General features: G+C 46.7%; 1 protein-coding gene across 6 annotated transcripts in view; it reads right to left on the bottom strand.

Moving 5' to 3' along the window:
* MICAL3 (microtubule associated monooxygenase, calponin and LIM domain containing 3) overlaps positions 1-1,724 on the bottom strand; it is a 253,825-nt gene extending 252,101 nt beyond the window's left edge. For 4 of the 6 annotated variants that reach the window (XM_070409267.1, XM_070409269.1, XM_070409268.1 and 1 more), the window contains exon 1: positions 1,574-1,722. The gene's annotated coding sequence lies outside the window, so the exon portion shown is untranslated. Of the gene's footprint in view, positions 1-1,573 lie in introns of all 6 variants that reach the window. The other 2 variants (XM_070409271.1, XM_070409266.1) reach the window with 2 other exon arrangements.
* Between the last annotated feature and the right edge of the window lie 19,580 nt (positions 1,725-21,304).

The following is a 21,304-nucleotide window of genomic DNA, read 5'->3' as shown; positions in this document are numbered from 1 at the left end:
CATTTCAATGGTTAGTGTTATGAACACAAAGAGTCTTGGCTAGGAACCAAGTTCAAGTTCCTAAAGATCCTTTGCAAGAGGAACTCCCAAACTGTTTTCCCTAAAATTCTGGAATTAACTCATGCTATTTAATGTACTATTTTAAAAGTTTAAAAAAATTTTAAGCCTGGAGCAGCACAAGAATTCAATGTAGGGCTAAAACAACCTGAGCCAGATTTCTGACTCAAGCACATCTGACAAATATGGAATTCATAAGATCCCCTTAAAGGCCTTTTACAGATGTGCTCACAGGGGAAGGCAACCACAACAATGAACTGGCATATGTGTGGCCAGGTAATGAGAGAGCAAAGCCTTCCTGCTGGCAGCAACAATTCCAAGTACGAAGTCTTTCTCACTATAAAACCCAACTCATTCTCACTCCTAGGTTACAAGCTGTCATCCTAAATGATTGTCTATGTCGAAAACTGTCAGATGGGACCAAATGCACATTGGTGTTCTGATGTTTAAATGCCATTCTCTTTATCCACATCCCACTAAAAAAGAAAAAAAGTGATGCCTTAAAAAAAAAAAAAGACACTATTTACAATTCACCTCCATTCCTCTGCATTAATGCACTTCATGTAAACCATTAACATTCCTCTGCATTAACGCATTTCATGTAAACCATAATTAACTTCTGCGTTAAATACCAACATTAAAAGAACATAAATGTGGTTTGTATTCAGTGGAAACGCTTTCCCTGAATTATGACTGTGGAGAAAAATCAGCCAAGATATAAGTCCAGTCCATGTCCCTGGACGGGATGAGGTAAGAGGTCTTGCCTGAGGGCCCAACAAACTGCGATGACTAGCTTACCATCCTCCCAGAACCCCACAGCTCAGGCTGCCACAGCGTCCGCTTCCTGCTAACACCCGGTGAGCCTCTGATCTGGGTACAGGGCTCCTTGAGGTGATTTGTAAAGTAGGAATTTCCAATGTGCCACGCAGACCTCCAACAGCGAGGTCTGGTGAGGCAGTTAGGGAAGCGGGAGGGGGAGGCTCATAGATAAGTGATGCATGTGGCTGCCATCATCTCACCCTGTCCGAGAAAATAAAAGGAAAAAGAACTTGAGGGTCCTTTCCTGGCCATCTGCCACACAGACCTCAACAGCCTACTCAGCCCCCGCCAGGCCTGCAGACCAAGGCTCTCAGGACAGGACCTACCCGTGGAGGCCGACGATCCGCCCGGCCACAGGCGACTGAAGAGGGTCCGGTCCCCAGCTCCGGGGAAGGCCGGCGGCCCGGCAGCGGGCAGGCCCCACTCACCCCCAGCTCCCAGAACCTGCACCAAATGCCTTCCAGAGCCTTCACCCGAGTCCAGCTCCCGCTCCCGCTTCCACAAAGCGCTGAAACCTCCCTGGGATTCGGGCCCGCACTCCTGCGCCGCACCCAATTCCAGGGACCCGGAGGCCGGGCCCCGCCGGAAAAGGGCTTGGAAAGTCCGCCAGAAGGAGGCGCTAGCCACACGGCGGCCCCCGCGCCCTCGAAAGCCAGGGCGGCAACGCTTCGGGCACAAGTCGGGTAGTTGTGATCACCTGCTCCAGGCCGCCAGCCGTCGTCCGCGGAAACCCCGAGCTCGGGGTGCAGCCCGGTCCTCACCTCCGCCTCATGCTGCTGTGTTCACCTGGCGCCGGCGACCCCTGGCCGGTCCTGGCCACAACCCAGCAGCTCAACAGCATCCAGCGCGGGCCACTGCACGGAGCGGGCAGCTCAGGCAGCTGCGAGGCTGCCGGCTGGGAGGGCACATGGAAGGGCAAGGGCTGCAGCCCTCCAGCGCGACCACAGGACCCCGGCCTTGGGGGGTGACAGATCTAAGTGCACCTCGGGAAGTGCCACGTAGCTCCCAACCTCCGGGACGCTGTTGCTACCTACAGGCTCCAACAGTGCCAGAATCTCACGGTTACAGGCAAAAGATAAAGAAATAAGCTGTGGCCTCGCAATTCCCCTTCTCTACTCCCCCCCTCACGGTTCACATGGTACATTCCTCAAAGCCTGGCCTTGGCGACGGAGGGAGCAGTGGATTGGTTGGGAATCTTGGAAAGGAACGAGGAGACACAAATAATGGCCAATGGAAAAACGCGGTGGGCTGCCAGATGAGAAAAAGAGAGGGTGCGCTTAAAGGGGACTCAATTGTTGCTCTCAGTACCCGCCACACAGCAAAACTAGAATGTTCTTCCTGTTCCTATCCAGATGGGAAACAAAGAAATTAGGGGAATCCTCAAATTTTGGGGTTAGAGAGCTAAAAGAAAATGTGGACAGAACTGAACTAGATATAAGTGTGTGACTTTGGATGGGTTACTCCATTCTCTCAGCCTCAGTTTCCTCATCTAATACAATGAGGACATTAAGCAAGCATTAATCTCTGATGGTCCTCATATTTTGTGATCCTATGATCCTTTGTATGGGATTAACAATATTTACTCTTCAATATTCTTCGATTTGGTGCATGCTCCACCATCCTAAAGAACTTTGGCTGGAAGTTGGTAGACTTTCTGACACCAAATCCTTTACAAAGACAGTATCAACCACATCTTTGTAAAGACAAATTAAATATTATTTCTGGATCCCTGCTCTCTTAAAACAGAGCATTTTTCTTATTCTTTCTTATATGTGGAGAGTCCACCCTTCCCCCTGAAAATCTCATAATTTCTACTTTTCCAATAGTCACCTCTTCTTCTTCTCTCCTCACCCACATAATTAGATAAAACTTCAATTAATATTCATTTGCCTGTTGAACTGTTCAGAATCCCTGTCTTTAACAACAAATCTCGTTGCTCAGTCCTCATTAGAGTTACTAAAGTGCTCCTCTCTATCTGAAGTCTGTGAAGGCCACTCAGCTATGCATAGCCAAATATGCTTTCAGTCATACTACTTGTCAAATTTAAGACTTTGAAAACACCCTCTTGAAGCCTAGTCTGCTCTATTTTAGAGCAAGTGGTCAGGCCTGCATTTAGGCTGTCAAACTTCTTTTTTCAAAACTTTTCAATCTCCCATCATCTGATCACCCTACACCCACTCAACCTTCTTCCAAATTTTATCAGTTGTTTAGATATAATTTCTACTCCCAGACAGACAACTAATCTATTATTCAGAGATCTCTGGAAAGTCCAGTTCCTCCATGAAGTCTTCCTAGGCTGATTAACAGAAGCCGCTAGTTAACACAGCTCCCATTTCTACTCTGTGCCCCCATAACACTGATTTTCTACCCCAATATGCAATTTGTATTGACATATTTACTTCTCTCATGCATTTACAACAGCAGTGACGGCAGCTTACATTTATTAAGTGCTAGGCACTGTTTGGAAGTGCTTTCCATGCATTATTTCATTTCACCTCCATGTCAGCTCTATGAAATGTTGTTATTCTTACTGTTTATATAAATAAAACTAGAGGCTCGGTACATGGATTTGTGCACTGGTGGGGTCCCTCGGCCAGGCCTGTGCCCTCTTGTAATCCAGGACCCCTCGGGGGATGTTGGAGAGCCGGTTTTGGCCCAATCCCTGCAGGCCCGGTCCAGACAGGAGGGAGCCTGATGCCCACAAGCCCAATTCAGACAGGAGAGAGCCGGATCCTGTGCGTTGAGCATCTGCCCCCTGGTGGCCAGTGAGTGTCATAGCAACCAGTGGACCAGTGGAAAAGTTGAACAGTTGCTTAGGCTTTTATATATATACTAGAGGCCCAGTGCACAAAAATTTGTGCACTTGGGGGGGAGGGGGGGTCCCTCAGCCTGGCCTGTGCCCTCTCGCAGTCTGGGAACCCTCGGGGGTGACCACTTGCTGGCTTAGGCCTGCTCCCCAGGGGATCGGGCCTAAGATGGCAATCAGACATCCCTCTGGCAGCCCGGCAGCCCTCGGGGGATATCCACTTGCTAGCGGGGAGCAGGCCTAAACTGCAGTCAGACATCCTTAGCACTGCTGAGGAGGCAGGTGAGGCTCCCACCACCACCACTGTACTGGCAGCTATCAGCCTGGCTTGTGGCTGAGCAGAGCTCCCCCATGTGAGAGCACCCTGACCACCAGAGGGCAGCTCCTGCATTGAGTGTCTGCCCCCTGGTGGTCAGTGTGTGTCATAGTGACCAGTCATTCCCAGTCTTTCTGCTGTTAGTGTCAGTTTGCCTATTACCCTTTTACTATATAGGATAGAGGCCTGGTGCACGGGTGGGGGCAGGCTGATTTGCCTTGAAGGGTGTCCCAGATCAGGGTGGGGGTCCCGCTCACACCCCCTTCAGGGTGGGGGGCCCCACTGGGGTGCTTGGCCAGTCTGGGTGAGGGGTTGAGGGCTGTTTTCAGGATGGTGGGTGACTGAAGCTCCCAACCTCTCCTTTTTTTCTTTTTTTTTTTTCATTCTGGGATTTATTTACCTTCTATGGCTGTAACTGGAACTGAGAGCTGGCTTTAGCTCTGAGGCTCGGCTCCAGCTCTGAGACCTCGGCTGCTGAAAGCAGGTATCTAGGTTTGTTTGGCTTCTATAATTGAAACACTGTTGCAGCTCAAGCTCTGAGGCCCAGCTCGCTAAAAGCAGGTTTCTGGGGTTTGTTTAGCTTCTATAATTGCAACATTGTTTCTTAGAGTGCAGCTCAGAGGCCGGCAGCGGCAGGCAGGGAACCTTGGCTTCCTCCATCACTGGAGCAAACAAGCCTCCTGTCCACTTCAGCTGCCTGGCTGCCGGCCGCCATCTTGATTGGCAGTTAATTTGCATATAGCCCTGATTAGCCAATGGGAAGTGTGTCAGAGGTACGGTTAATTACCATGTTTGTCTATTACTAGATAGGACTAGAGGCCCCGTGCACTAAATTAGTGCACAAGTAAGGTCCCTAGGAAGACCAGCGATCAGGGCCAATCTGTGGGGCAACCAGTGGGACAATTGGGGACCCCTGCTCACACCCATCTTGGCTGGCCTGGCACCACCTACTCACCATCCCTGCCCCCTGCCACCGCTGCTGGTCAGGGCCTGTAGGCTGAGAGCAGCTCCTGTGATGAGCGGCTGCCCCCTGGTGGTCATAGCGCATCATAGGGACCAGTCATTGTTCGGTTGATTTGCATATTAGGGTTTTATATAGATAGACTAGAGGCCCGGTGCACAAAAATTTGTTCACTCGGGGGGCCGGGGGGGGGGGGTCCCTCAGCCCGGCCTGTGCCCTCTCGCAGTCTGGGACCCCTCAGGAGATAATGACCTGCTGGCTTAGGCCAGCTCCCGGGTGGCAGAGGGCAGGCCCAATCCCTAGGTGCAGCCCCTGGTCGGGCTCAGAGCAGGGCTGATTGGGGAGTTGGGGTGCCGCCTCCTGTCATGCACAGAGCAGGGCCGATCAGGGGGTTGGGGTGCTGCCCCCTGTCACTCACAGAGCAGGGCCCATCAGGGGGTTGGGGCTCCGTACCCTGTCACGCACAGAGCAGGGTCAATCAGGGGGTTGGGGAGCTCCCCCCTGTCACGAACAGAGCAGGGCCAATCAGGGGGTTGGGGAGCTCCTCTCTGTCATGCACAGAGCAGGGCCAATCAGGGGGTTGAGGAGTTCCCCCCTGTCACTCACAGAGTAGGGCCGATAGGGGAGTTGGGGCACCGCCCCCTGTCACACACAGAGCAGGGCAGATCAGGGGGTTGGGACGCCACACCCTGTCACACTCAGGGCAGGGCCGATGGGGAGGTTATGGCTCTACCCCGTCACACACAGAGCAGGGCCCGTGGGGGGGCGGGGGATTGGGGCGCCACCCTCTACCACCCACAGAGCAGGGCCGATCAGGGGGTTGGGGTTCCGCACCCTGTCACACACAGAGCAGGGCCGATCAGGGGGTTGGGGCACCGCACCCTGTCACACACAGAGCCGCAGGGTGATCAGGGGGTTTGGGCGCTGCCCCCTGTCACGCTGATCCCAGTGCCGGGAGGCATATGACCCTTTTACTATATAGAATAGAGGCCTGGTGCATGGGTGGGGGCTGGCTGGTTTTCCCTGAAGGGTGTCCTGGATCAGGGTGGGGGTCCCCACTGGGGTGCCTGGCCAGTCTGGCTGAGGTGCTGAGGGCTGTTTTCAGGCTGGTGGGTGACTGAAGCTCCCAACTGCTCCTTTTTTTCTTTTCTTTTTTTTTTTATTCTGGGCCAGCTTTAGTTATGAGGCCTCGGCTGCTGAAAGCAGGTTTCTGGCCTTTGTTTACCTTCTGTATTTGATACAATGTTGTGGTCCAGCTGGCTGAAGCCTGGCTGAGTAAAGCAGGTTTCTGGGGTTTTGTTTAGCTTCTATATTTGTAACATAGTTGCTTAGAGTTGCAGCTGAGAGGCCGGAAAGTCAGGCGGGGAACGTTGGAGTCTGCCGTCACTGGAGCAAGCAAGCCTCCTGTTCGCTTTAAGCTGCCTGGCTGCCGCCGCCATCTCAGCTGGCAGTTAATTTGCATATCGCCCTGATTAGCCAATGGGAAGGGTAGCGGCCGTACGGCTAATTACCATGTTTCTCTTTTATTAGATAAGACTAGAGGCCCGGTGCACGAAATTCGTTCACGGAGCAGGGCTTCCCTCAGCCCAGCCTGCACCCACTTCAATCGGGGACCCCTCGGGGAATGTCTGACTGCCGGTTGTCGGTAGGACACCCCTCTCACAATCTGGGACCGCTGGCTCCTAACCACTCACCTGCCTGCCTGCCTGGTCGCCCCTAACTTCTCTGCCTGCCTGCCAGATCACACCTAACTGCCTTTGCCTGCCTGGTTGCCCCTAACTGCCTCTGCCTGCCTGTCTGATCTCTCCCCCAACTGCCCTCCCCTGCCAGCCTGATCTTGCCCCTAACTGCTGTCCCCTGCTGGCCTGATCTCGCCCCTAACTGCTGTCCCCTGCTGGCCTGATCTCGCCCCTAACTGCTGTCCCCTGCTGGCCTGATTGCCCCCAACTGCCCTTCCCTGCTGGCCTGATCTCCCCTAACTGCCTCTGCCTGCCTGATCACCCCTAACTGCCTTCCCCTGTAGACCTAATCTTGCCCCCAACTGCCCTCCTCTGCCGGCCAATTTGGTTCTGATTGGTCAGTTTCTATGCCAGTCAGTGTCAACAGCTCCACCTCGTAGGCAGCCATTGGCTCCTCACAGTTGATCCAGATTTGGTTCTGTTTGGTCAGTTTCTTTGCCAGTCAGTGTCTCTGGGCATATCAATGGGGCCTGATCAGAAAGGTGGAGCTGATCAGCAGCCCCCGTGGAGGCCTAGAGAGAAATTGAGGCACGGGTGTTGGCCAGGCTGGGAGAGAAAAAGAGGCAAGTTCTGATCAGTGGCTGCCACAGAGGCTATGGATCAGACCCTGCCTCTCTCTGCAGGCCTCTCTCTGAACCTGATCCACAGCCCCCTAAGCAGTCAGTGCCGTAGCGACCTAGCACTGACTTCCAGTCTGGTTGAGCCTTGGGTCGTAATCGGTGGTTACGACCCTGGCTCTTTATTATATAGATAGACTAGTGGCCTGTTACATGAAGATTAGCACAATAGGCCTTCCTTCCCCTGGCTGCCAGCACTGGTTTTCCTCCAGCACCCGGGACCCAGGCCTTTGGTCCAGCTGCAGCAGAGAGGCTTGGCTTCTCCACTCCGGCTGCTCCCAGCCCCTCCTTATTTTCTCCCCCAGCTTCTTGAGCAGAGCCCAGGCCCCCAGCCCCTCCTTGAGCGGAGTCCAAGGTGGGCGGGAAGCTTGGCTTCCTCCGTTGCCGGGAGCAACCCAAGCCTCCTGCTTGCTCCAGCTCCGTGGCCGCCGCCATCTTCAGTCTTCTTCAGTCTTTGCTCTGCGCCTGTGTATGCAAATTAACCGCCATCTTTGTTGGGTTAATTTGCATAGTTGCTCTGATTGGCTGGTGGGTGTAGCGGAGTGGTGGAGTGACAGAGTGATGGTTAATTTGCATGTTTCTCTTTTATTAGTGTAGATGAGGCATAGAGAAGCTGATTTGCCCAAGGGTACACAGTGAGGGTCTAACTCTGTGCCTACCTTCATAACACCACAATAAATACTATGTCCAATATCTTAAGAACCTACTGCATTCCATACAAAAGATAATGTCATATGTTTATAACATGTTTTACATTTATTTATATACCTATAATATCATTTTAGTTTCAAAATATCATGTGGTGAGGGTTAGGAGCAGTTCGTTTACAGGCAAGGAAGAAAGCTACATCTCAGAATGGCTGACCAGTTGGCTAAGTTAATAAGGCTGGTGAATAATGAGTCTGGTTTTCCAAGTTGCACATTTTTCCCACTGAAATCCCTTAGTGAGCACAACCTTTTCTATGTAACAAGTAGAGAATGATGAGAACAACAAGGGAACAAATACAACAAAGTAAAACTCACCACGGAATCCAGGGAATGTGGTACAAGTGCTTACAATGGGCAGAACACTAGTCAAGGAAAGGCTTCCGTAGAAGGAGAAGCACTGTGTATTTCTTTTTACTGGCCAATTGTTTATATTCTGTCAATAAGGCCAGGCCTTTGATGCATCTGGCAAATTTAATAGCAAAGGGCAACAAAAACTGTGCCCACTGCCTAGAATAACTGGGAATACAATCAGCCCCATGCCTGTGAGGAAGAGACTGCTATGTGCAGCAATGCTGCCCATCAATTCAGGTAAGTTTCCAGCTTGCTATTCAGTAAAATATCTTGCTCCATTGACAGTTGTAACACAGCCCTGCAATATTAGCTCAGCTAATAGTTTTAAAAAACTATTGAAATTCTCACAGGAGTGGACACACTAGCAAAATACGAAGTGTGAGAGCCAGTAAGATTTTAATATCTATTGAGAAGCCTCAGCATGGTAATTCTGAAGCCAGTACTTCTGAGTTACTCTTTGCCTGGCCCAGCCCTAGTCAGTCCAATTAATTTTCTACTTCCATAGCTCTCTTGTCTTTTCATCCTCAGAGAGCTTTAAAATATCTCTGTTTATTTGAGTGCTTTATTTATGCATTCATACATTTATTGGGCACCTACTATGAACAAAGAACTCTCAGGTTGTGTGGGGTTATCCTGACAGATCACATACATGGCTGGTACTTACTAAGTGAATGAGGGTAATAAACATCAGATCCGTTTGATGAGGAATGAATTGACCTGAATGACAAGATTCCATTCCCAGTTAAACATACAAGTTCATGTTGGAATGCCTTATACCCTAGAGTAGGAGAAAGAGCACTGGGCTGAGTTGTGGGGAGGGGAATGAAAGGGGAGATGGGCATGTGTGTTGAGGAGAGAGGTTGAGAGATAGAGGGTACCCAGAAATAACTGGACACATACCAAATAGTAGAGAAAATAATGTCAATCCATAATTTGGCCATTAGAAGAATTGTAGTGTGTTTTTATTTTTTAAGAAAAAAATTTTGATTTAAAAAGTAATACATGTTCATTCGTTAAAATTTTTAAATAGAAAAGAATACAAAAATAAAAATTACCTATCAACCTTCCCAGCATATCACTGAAATATTTTGATGTATTTTTTCCTATATTTTGTTTGTGTATGTGTATGTATCATTTTTTTAATCTCACTTAAACAAAATTTGATCAAACTGCCTTGCAATCTACTTTTCCCTTCACAATAGACTAGGAATTTTGCCATGGCAACATATTCTAAAATATGATTTTATTTTTTTATTTAAAAAAAATTCTTTATTGTTTAAAGTATTACATGTCTCCTTTTCCCTACATTGACCTCTCCCCCCAGCACATGCCCTCACCCCCCTATTGTCCGTGTCCATTGGTTATGCTTATATGCATGCATACAAGTCCTTTGGTTGATCTCTAACCCTCACCCCGACCCTCCCCTACCTTCGCTCTGAGGCTTGACAAGCTGATTCATGCTTCTCTGTCTCTAGATCTATTTTTCTTCATCAGTTTATGTTGTGCATTATATTCCACAAATGAGTGAGATCATGTGATATTTATCTTTCTCCAACTGGTTTATTTCGCTTAACATAATACTCTCCATGTCCATCCATGCTGTTGCTAATGCTAAGCATTCTTTCTTTATTACAGCAGCATAGTATTCCATTGTATAAATGTACCACCATTTTTTAATCCACTCATCTGCTAATGGGCATTTAGGCTGTTTCCAAATTTTAGCTATTGTAAATTGTGCTGCTATGAACATAGGAGTGCATATATCCTTTCTGATTGGTGTTTCTTGGCATATAGTCCTAGAAGTGGGATTACTGGGTCAAATGGGAGTTCCTTTTTAAATTTCTTGAGGAAACTCCATACTGTTTTCCACAGTGACTGCACCAGTCTGCATTCCCACCAACAATGCACGAGGGTTCCTTTTTGTCCACATCTTCACCAGCACTTGTCATTTGTTGATTTGTTGATGATAGCCATTCTGACAGGTGTGAGACAGCACCTCATTGTTCTTTTGATTTGCATCTCTCGGATGATTAGTGACTTTGAGCATGTTTTCATATGTCTCTTGGCCTTTTGTATGTCCACTTTCAAAAAGTATGTATCTAGCCCCTGCTCAGCGCGTGAAGCCCCACAGCACAGCTGTCTTTGGGGATGCCTGCAGCCAGCGAGAAAACAAAGCGAGTCCGGCAGGAGGCCACTCTGAGGATCAGGGACAGCTATCCCTTTGGGTTGCAGAAACTCCGCTGATCACAACTTGCCCTAGGAGCTGTAAAACAAATGTCTGCTATTTTGTTGCCTATGGCTTCTTCTAAGATTTTTATGGTTTCCCATCTTACGTTTAAGTCCTTTATGCATTTTGAGTTTATTTTTGTGTATGGGGTAAGTTGGTGGTCTAGTTTCATTTTTTTGCATGTATCTGTCCAATTTTCCCACCACCATTTATTGAAGAGACTGTCTTGACTTTATTGTATGCTCTTGCCTCCTTTGTCAAATATTAATTGAGCATAATGGCTTGGGTTGATTTCTGGGTTCTCTCCTCTGTTCCACTGGTCTATGTGTCGGTTCTTGTGTCCATACCAGGCAGTTTTGAGAACAGTGGCTTTGTAGTATATCTTGATATTTGGTATTGTGATCCCTCCAACTTTGTTCTTCCTTATCAAGATTGCTGCAGCTATTTTGGGTCTTTTTTTATTCCAGATGAATTTCTGGAGAGTTTGTTCTAGGTCTTTGATGTATGCCATTGGTATTTTAATGGGGATTGTGTTGAATTTATAGATTGCTTTGGGTAGTATAGACATTTTAATGATGTTCATTCTACAAATCCATGAACATTGTATGTTCTTCCATTTATTTATGTCTTCATCTATCTATTTTTTAAATGTCCTGTAATTTTCTGAGTACAGGTCCTTTACCTCCTTGGTTAAATTTATTCCTAGGTATCTTAATTATTTTGTTGCAATGGTAAATGGGATTTTTTTTTAGTTTCTCCTTCTGTGAGTTCATTATCTACACTAATAAAAGACAAACATGCAAATTGACCATACTGTCGCTATGCCTTAAGCCACACCCACCAGCCAATCAGAGCGACTATATGCAAATTAACCCAACCAAGATGGCGGCCAGCAGCCACGGAGCTGGAGAAAGCAGGAGGCTTGGTTGCCCCAATAATGGAGGAAGCCAAGCTTCCCGCTTGCCGCGGCGGGCTCTGGGCTCCACTCAAAGCACCAAAGTTTCAATTATAGAAGGTAAATAAACCCCAGAAACCTGCTTTCACCCGGCCGTGGCCACGGAGCTGGAGGGAGCAGGAGGCTTCCCTCCCACCCGCCCTGGCCAGCTCTCAGCTCCTCTCAAGGCTACAAAGTTTCAATTATAGAAGGTAAATAAATCCCAGAATTAAAAAAGAAAAAAGAAAAAAGGAGAAGCTGAGAGCTTCCATCACTGGGGGGCTTGGCCAGTCTGAAAACAGACCTCAGCCCCTCACCCAGACTGGCCAGGCACCCCAGTGGGGACCCCCCACCCTAAAGGGGGTGTGACCAGCCTGAAAACACCCACCAGCCCCTCACCCAGGCTGGCCAGGCACCCCAGCGGGACCCCCACCCTGATCCCGGACACCCTTCAGGGCAAACCAGCCAGCCCCCACCCATGCACCAGGCCTCTATCCTATATAATAAAAGGGTAATATGCAAACTGACCCTAACAGCAGAAAGACTGGGAATGACTGGTCACTATGACACACACTGACCACCAGGGGCAGACACTCAATGCAGGAGCTGCCCTCGGGTGGTCAGGGTACTCTCACATGGGGGAGCTCTGCTCAGTCACAAGCCAGGCTGATGGCTGCCAGTACAGCGGTGGTGGTGGGAGCCTTTCCTGCCTCCTCAGCAGCGCCAAGGATGTCCGACTGCAGTTTAGGCCTGCTCTCCATAGGCAAGTGGACATCCCCCGAGGGCTTCCGGGCTGCCAGAGGGATGTCTGACTGCCAGCTTGGGCCTGATCCTCCAGGGAACGGGCCTAAGCCAGCAGGTGGACATCCTCCAAGGGATCTCAGACTGCAAGAGGGCATAGGCCGGCTGAGGGACCCCTCTGAGTGCACAAATTTTTGTGCACTGGGCCTCTAGTTGGTGTATAATAAAAAAGCCATAGATTTCTGGGTGTTAATTTTGTATCCTGCTACATTGCCAAATTCATTTAAATCTAGTAGTTTTTCGATGGAGTCTTTAGGGTTTTCTATGTACAAGATCGTGTCATCTGTGAATAATGACAATTTTACTTCTTCTTTTCCATTTTGAATGCCTTTTTGTTTTCTTCTTCTTGCCTGATCGCCATGGCTAGTATTTCCAGTACTATGTTGGACAGGATTGGTGAAAGTGAGCATGCCTGTCTTGTTCCTGTTCTTGTGGGAAATAGTTTTAGTTTTTGCCCATTGAGTATGATGTTGGCTGTAGGTTTGTCATATATGGCTTTTATTATGTTGAGGTATGATCCTTCTACTACTACCTTGCTGATAGTTTTTATCAAGAAAGGGTGTTGAATTTTGTCAAATGCTTTTTCTGCATCAATTGCTATGATTATATGCTTTTTATCTCTCAATATGTTTTAGTGATGCATCACGTTTATTGATTTGTGGGTATTGTACCATCCTTGTATCCCTGAAATAAATCCCACTTGGTCATGGTGTATGATTTTTCTAATGTAATGCTGGATCTGATTTGCTAGAATTTTGTTGAGAATTTTGGCATCTGTGTTCATGAGGGATATTGGCCTGTAATTCTCTTTCTTTATTTTGTCTTTATCTTGTTTTGGGATTAGAGTAATGCTGGCTTCTTAGAAAGATCTTGGAAGTGTTCCTTCCTCTTGAATTTTTTGGAATAGTCTGAGAAGGATATGTTTTAGTTCTGCCTTGAATGTTTGATAAAACTCCCATGTGAATCTGTCTGGTCCACAGCTTTTGTTTGTTGGACATTTTTTGATTATTGCTTCAATATCTTCCACAGTTATCATCCTATTCAGCTTTTTTGACTCTTCCTGATTGAGGTTTGGAAGGTCATATTTTTCTAGGAATATGTCCATTTCTTCTAGTTTGACCAGTTTGTTGGAATAGAGTTGCTCATTAATTTTTTTTATGATTCTTTGTCTTTCTGTGAGGTCTGTTGTTATTTTGCCTCTTTCATTTCTGATTTTTTTCATATGGGTCCTCTCTCTTTGCTTCTTGGTGAGTTTGGCTAGAGGTTTATTTATCTTGTTTATTGTTTCAAAGAACCAGCTCTTGGTTTCATTGATCTTTTGTATTGTTTTGTTTTGTTTTTTTGTTTTCTATGTAATTTATTTCCACTCTGATCTTTATTATTTCTTTCCTTCTGCTCACTCTGGGCTTTTCTTATTGCTCTCTTTCTAAATCTTCAAGTTTCAGATTTAGATGGTTTATTACTAGTTTTTCTTATTTATCTTGAGGTAGGCCTGTGATGCTATGAGCTTCCCTCTCAGGACTGCTTTCTCTGTGTCCCATAGATTTTGGATTGTTGTGTTTTCATTGTCATTTGTTTCCAGGATGTTTTTTATTTGTTCTTTTATCTGTTTGGTAACCCAATCATTGTTTAATAGCATGATATTCAGCCTCCAAATGTGTGAATTTTTGTGATTGTTTTTTATTGTAGTTTATTTCTAATATTATGCCATTGTGGTCTGAGATGATATTCAATCTTCTTAAACAGGGGTCCTCAAACTGCGGCCCACGGGCCACATGCAAATACAAATATTGTATTTGTTCCCGTTTTGTTTTTTTACTTCAAAATAAGATATGTGCAGTGTGCATAGGAATTTGTTCATAGTTCTTTTTTAAACTATAGTCTGGCCCTCCAACGGTCTGAGGGACAGTGAACTGGCCTCCTGTTTAAAAAGTTTGAGGACCCCTGTTCTTAAGTTTGGAGAGACTTTGCCGGTGTCCCATATGTGGTTTATCTTTGAAAATGTCCCATGTGCGCTTGAGAAGAATGTATATTCTATAGCTTTGGGGTGGACTGTTCTGAAGATGTCGATTAAGTCCATCTTATCTAGTGAGTCGTTTAAGATTGCTGTTTCTTTGCTGAATTTTTGTCTAGAGGATTTATCCAGTGTTGTTAATGGGGTATTAAAGTCCCCTACTATGATCGTATATCTCTCATGATATCTTTCAGAAGTTTTTTATGTATTCGGGTGCTCCTGCATTGGGTACATATATGTTTACCAGAGTTATATCTTCTTGTTGTATCAATCCCTTTACAATTATGAAGTGGCCTTCCTTGTCTCTTGTTATGGCCTTCACTTTGAGGTCTATTTTGTCAGATATAAATACTGTTACCTCAGCTTTTTTTCATTTCCATTTGCCTGAAAGATATTTTTCCATCCCTCCACCTTCAGTCTGTGTGAGTCCTTTGTTCTGAGGTGGATCTCTTGTATATAGCATATATATATTGGTTATGTTTTCTTATCCATTAAGTCACTTGATGTCTTTTGATTGGAGTATTTAGTCCATTTATGTTTAATGTTATTATTGATAGGTACTTGTTTATATCCATTTCTATTCTTTATGCCTGTGTTCTTTCTTCTCTTTCTATTTCTACTTTTTACAGCAGTCTCTTTAGCATTTCTTGCATTGATAGCTGGGTAGTGATAAACTCTATAGCCTTTTTTTTGTCTGTGAAGCTCCTGATTTCCCCTTCAATTTTGACTGATAGCCTCACTGGATAGAGTATTCTTGGATTCAGTCCCTTGTTTTGCATCACTTTGTATACTTCATTCCATTTCTGGCCTGATGTATTTCTGTTGAGAAATCATTTGATAATCTGATGGGAGATTGATGAAGAACTGATGAAGAGCTCAGGTTAGGTAACTCTCTGTCTTCTCTCTTTGTCGTTAATGTTTGTCATTGTAATTACGACGTGTCTTGGTGTGGGTCTTTTGGGTTCATCTTGTTTGGGATTCCCTGTGCTTGTGTGACTTTTTTAAATTCCCCAATAGCCGGGAAGTTTTCTGTCATTATTTCTCCAAATAGGTTCTCTAGTCCTTGCTGCTCTTCTTGTACTTCTGGCATACCGATTATATGTATGTTACTTTGTTTCATGCTCTCCCAAAACTCCCTTAGGCTCTCCTCCTGCTTTTTAATTTTTTTCTCCAACTGCTGTTTAGATTGGGCTTGTTTCTCTACCTTATCTTCTAACTCACCAATTCAGTCCTCTGCTTCCTTTAGTCTACTGTTGATACCTTCCCTTGTGCTTTTACTTGTAGCTATATCACTTTTGATTCCTCCTGATTCTTGCATAGGTTCTTGATTTTCTCATCCATCTAGTTTATGAACTGTATGATTATTACTCTGAATTCTTTTTCTGACATATTGCATGCCTGTGCTTCATTTAGTTCTTTTTCTGGCATGTCCTCTTTTTCTTTTCTTTTGGGATTGTTTCATTGTCTCCACATTTTTGCTATTAGCAGAAGGTCCAAGCGCTGACTTGTGGGGGCCTGATCCATGTGCAGTGGGAGCGTTGCACAACCTGAGTGTCACTGAGGAGCTCAGGCACCGATACATGTGGTTGCCGTGGGTCAGCGGGAGCAGCGTGTGCTGAGAATCAGAGTTCCCACATGCCCGCCGAGAATCAGAGCCCCCGTGTGCATGCGTGGTGAATCAGAGGCCTCTCATGCACGTACAGAGAATGAGAATCATTGGCACTTGGTGAGGCCTCTTGTGTGTTCCGAGAGTCAGGGTCCCCCGCACGCACACCAAGAATCAGAGTCTATGGTGCTCGGTGTGGCCTCGCGTGTGCCAAGTATCAGAGTCCTCGCACATGCACCGAGAATCAGAGTCCCTGCGTGTGTGCAGTGAGAATCAGAGTCACTGACACTCAGTGAGGCCTCATGCATGTGCCAAGAATCAGAGTTCCCATGCGAGTGCACCAAGAATCAGAGTCCCTGCATGTGTGCGCTGAAATTCAGAATCACTGGAGCTCAGTGCAGCCTTGTGAGTGCTCCGAAAAGCAGAGTCCCTATGTGCGTGCGCCGAGAATCCAAGTCACTAGCCTGCTAGGGGACTGGGCTGCACAACTGCTCTGTGTCGGCGGGAGGCCTGCTCATGTGCCATGGGGCATGCAGGTCTTATGCCACTGTGGTGGGCCAGCGGGAGGGGGATGTGCTCTGTGACTCACAGGAATTTGCGGCCAGGATGGCTGGAGTCTCAGTGTCCATGGTTCTGCAGTTGTTGTAGCAGATCTTTGTCCAGAGTAGCTGCAGGGTCCCAGTTTGCATCTGTGGTCAGTCTGGGTGGTGGTGAGGCTGGTTCCCAGTCATAGCAGCTCTGCCCTTCAAGATGGCGTGGTCTCTGTGCCAGCGCCAGCCGCCTGGGACTGTTTGCAGCAGCAGCGGGGTCTCGCAGTCTAAGACTGCCTGTTCTGCCAGTCCCCAAAAGTGCTGCAGGATCTAACTGTCCCTAACTAACACACAGACACACACCATACATGTCCACACACTCTCCTTTTGATCCCTCACTCACTTACACTCTCTTCCTCACTGCCGTCCTGCTGGTCACCATCTTCAATTCCCTATTGACCATTCCTTTAACCAGTGTTTTGAACTCCGTATCTGATAGATTGCTTGCCTCCATTTTATTTAGTAATTTTTCTGGAGTTTTGTTCTGTTCTTTAATTTGGGACATATTTCTTTGTTTCCTCATTTTGGCTGCCTCTTTGTGTTTATTTCTATGTATTAGGTAGATCTTCTATGTCTTCCAGTCTTTATCTATTGTAGTAGGTGTCATATGGGGCCCAGTGGCACAGACTCCCAGGATGCTCCAGGGGTGTGTCCTCTTGTAGTTGAGCTTTTATTGTTGTTGGCACATCAGTGGGTGAGGCTAACTGTCAGGTTGACTGGCTGTAGGGACTGGATATGACTACAGCAGATGAGCTGTTGCATAGGGGCTGACTCCATGGAGTGTGATTTGCCATCATGAGGATCTGGTGCCTGTTGAGTCCACCCTTTGGGTGTGTCATTTGTGTAGTACTCTTGTTGTGTAGTCTGAGGTTGCCACCAGGTGTGTTGATTTTGGGGCCTCTTGGAAGGGGCTCCAGTGCAGGCCAAAGTCAGGCAATGCTTGTGACCAGCCTGGAGCCATCTGGTGGAAGCTACACAGAGCTCCATGCTGGGATTGGAGAAAACTGGGAGAGGCTATGCTGTGAACTGAGGTCGACTGCTGCTAGTATCAGGCTCAGGCCACCTAATAAGAGGTACAGGGCACACAGAAGCCAGCCACTGCTTGTTTGGGATTTGTAGACCTTTCAGAGATTTTAGGGAAGTCCAAAGCATGGGCTGAGCTAGTTGCTTGTGAGAAACTGCCACTAAAAGAGGTTCAGGCCTGTGTGTGATTAGGGTGGGGAAGATGGTGTTAGCCAGTTGGATGGAGACTCAGATTTGGCATTACTCTGCCCTTGCTCGCTACTTGGGGGAAGGTTCAGCAAAGGAACTGTTAGAACAGGCAGTGAGACAGATGTAAGCAGAGCAGGAACAATAGGTCAGGTATGGATAAAGTCCTGGGGGCCTAGCAACAAGCAAAACTGGGAAAAACAAGTATTATAAGGTGGACCTTACTCCCAGGGTGATCTTTCCACCCCTAGAATGTTGCTACTCATGCAGTTTAGACCCCCTTACCTTTCATATTGCTAGTTGTATAGTTTATACCCCCTTTGAAGAGGAACAAGGGGGTTAGAGAATAGCCTCGTATGATTCTCATATAAGCTTTTGCATGATGACTCTCTTAAGCATAAAGCCCTCAGGACAATGAGGTACTGATCCCACATCAAGTAATCTTAGGAACAAAGCCACAGAGACATAGTTTTGGTCAGAAATTATATTTAGGCATCAGTTTTGTTTCAGCTCCAGGCCAAGGAAAGCAGAAAAATCAGATGAAGTGTTGGCATGGCTGACATCAAGACCAGATGCAATGAATAATGACCCCCTACCCTGGTAAGACCACTACCCTGAAAAGGTACACCTGGAAAGCTGATGAATAGTCTATTGAGATCTTTCCCTGAGAATTTCAGGTAAAAACCCTGATGAAAGACCCAGTACAGATATTCATTCTCTCTCTCTCTCTCTTTCTTTCTTTCTCTCTCTCTCTCTCTCTCTCTCTCTCTCTCTCTCTCTCTCTCTCTCTCTCCCTTCCTCCCCATTCTTACTTCAGGTTCTCTCTCGCTCTCTGGAGTACCCCTATGACTTTTCCCCTTTTTCCCCTTTTCTTCCTTCAGGCGAATACCTTTGTATTTCTTCTCCTAAGCTTCAAGGCCCCGCCCCCCCCCCCCTTTCTTTTTTTTGCCTCTGTAACTTGTTTCCTGAGTGCACGCAGCCTAGCCAGCTCACTTCTTCTATCTCTGTGACTTTCTAAATAAATTTTTATGCCAGAGTTCTTGGCTCTGAATTATTTCTTAGCCAAACTTAAGGACAGAGGTTTAGTTACACTGTTAACAGAACAATGGCTTCTGCAGCAATTTTGTCCAGGAGAAAGATTCCCCTCCAATCTTTGCCCCGAAACCAGACAATTCATGTGTCTGGTGCTCCTTGAGGTGCTGTCCCCTCACTGGAACTCAGGCAAGTGTTCACGAGCCAGTGAGTCTGTGCTGGGCATTTTAAGAAGATGCCTTAGTCTGCAGCAGCTCTCTGATTCACAACTGCTGATGTGGGGACTCTTCTTCTTTGCACTGGTGCTCTGTGCTGGGAAGCCTGGTGTGGGGCTGGAATCCCACACTCTTCAGGGGGTACCTCTGCAGCCAAGATATCTCTCCCAATTCTCAACTGCCACACATGGGCGTGGGACTAGCCTGTCCAGAAATATCTTAACCAGTCTGAAATTCCTAGTCAACTACCAGTAAGGTAATCTGTTGCATGAATCCTTTCTATCACCCTAACCCCCATAGAAAGAAGAGGCAATCTACATGATAAAAACCCTCCCAGCCCAGCAGCCAGCTGGCCTGGCTCAGTGGTTGAGCATCAACCTATAAACCAGGAGGTCATGGTTCGATTCCTGGTCAGGGCACATGCCCAGGTGCTGGCTCTATTCCCAGTAGCTGCTGCTGCTGGTGGTGGTGTGTGTTTGTGTGTGTGTGTGTGTGTGTGTGTGTGTGTGGAGGGGCGGGGGGCGGGGGGCAAGAAGCAGGCAATCAATGATTCTCCCTCATCACTGATTTTTTAAAATATATTTTATTGATTTTTTAAAATAAATCTTTATTGTTCAGATTATTACAGTTGTTCCTCTTTTTTCCCCCCATAACTCCCTTCCACCCAGTTCCCACCCCACCCTCTGCCCTTACCCGCCCCCACTGTCCTCATCATAGGTGTACAATTTTTGTCCAGTCTCTTCCCCCACCCACCACACCCCTTTCCCCCCTGAGAATTGTCAGTCCACTCCCTTTCTATGTCCCTGATTCTATTATATTCACCAGTTTACTCTGTTCATCAGATTTTTTATTCACTTGATTTTTAGATTCACTTGTTGATAGATACGTAATTGTTGTTCATAATTTTTACCTTTACCTTTATTCTTCTTCTTCCTCTTCTTAAAGAATACCTTTCAGCATTTCATATAATACTGGTTTGGTGGTGATGAACTCCTTTAGCTTTTTCTTATCAGTGAAGCTCTTTATCTGACCTTCAATTCTGAATGATAGCTTTGCTGGATAAAGTAATCTTGGTTGTAGGTTCTTGCTATTCATCACTTTGAATATTTCTTGCCACTCCCTTCTGGCCTGCATAGTTTCTGTTGAGAAATCAGCTGACAGTTGTATGGGTACTCCCTTGTAGGTAACTGACTGTCTTCCTCTTACTGCTTTTAAGATTCTCTCTTTGTCTTTTTCCCTTGGCATTTTAATTATGATGTGTCTTGGTGTGGTCCTCTTTGGATTCCTTTTGTTTGGGGTTCTCTGTGCTTCCTGGACTTGTAAATCTATTTCTTTCACCAGGTAGGGGAAGTTTTCTGTCATTATTTCTTCAAATAGGTTTTCAATATCTTGCTCTCTCTCTTCTTCTGCCACCCCTTTAATTCGGATGTTGGTATGCTTGAAGTTGTCTCAGAGGGTCCTTACACTATCTTGATATTTTTGGATTCTTTTTTCTTTTTGCTTTTCCGGTCGTGTATTTTTTGCTTCTTCATATTTCAATCTTTGACTTGATTCTTGGGATCCTCTTGTCTGGTGTTGGGTCTCTGTATATTATTCTTTATTTCAGTCAGTGTATGCTTAATTTCTAGTTGGTCCTTTTTCATATCCTCGAGGGTCTCACTAAATTTATCGGCAGTTTCTAGAAAATTCTTGAAAAACCTTATAACTGTGGTTTTGAACTCTATATCCAGTAGTTTGCTTTCCTCCATTTCTGTCATTTGTGATCTGTTTCTTTGTCTCCTCATTTTGGCTGCTTCCCTGTATTGATAGAATGGCTTTCTGTGCTAGGTGTCCTATAGGGCCCAGTGGCTCAGCCTCCCCAATTACGTGAGGTGGACACTCTTGGTGCACCCCTTTGTGGGCTGTGTACACAGTCTTGTTGTAGTTAAGTCTTGATTGTTGTTGGTATCACTGGGAGGAATTGGCCTCCAGGCCAATTGGCTGGGAGAATCAGCTATGTCTACAGTGTGAGAACTTCTGTGCTGGAGACACCCTTCTGGGGAAAGACTTGCTTCAGTGGGGCTTTGGTGCTCACTGAGTCTGCCCCCTGAGTGTGTCCCTTATGGATCTGAGGAGTTGTAATCTGGATGGTCCCACTCTGACCACTGGGTACACTGGCTCTTGGATCTCTAAGGACGTGCTAATTTAGCCTCTGCCTGAGGCTACCCAGCAGGAGCTACGGAGAGACCTGCAGATTCCTCTTCCTTGTTTGGGGTTTTGAGGTGCTCAGATGAGGCCCAGCTGTGAAGCAATGCAAGCTGCTG

This window comes from Myotis yumanensis, unplaced genomic scaffold (assembly GCF_028538775.1).
Source record: "Myotis yumanensis isolate MYYU_CA2020_CCGP unplaced genomic scaffold, mMyoYum1.0.hap1 SCAF_3, whole genome shotgun sequence".
NCBI lineage: Eukaryota > Metazoa > Chordata > Mammalia > Chiroptera > Vespertilionidae > Myotis > Myotis yumanensis.
This window is presented reverse-complemented; position numbering and strand designations above follow the sequence as displayed.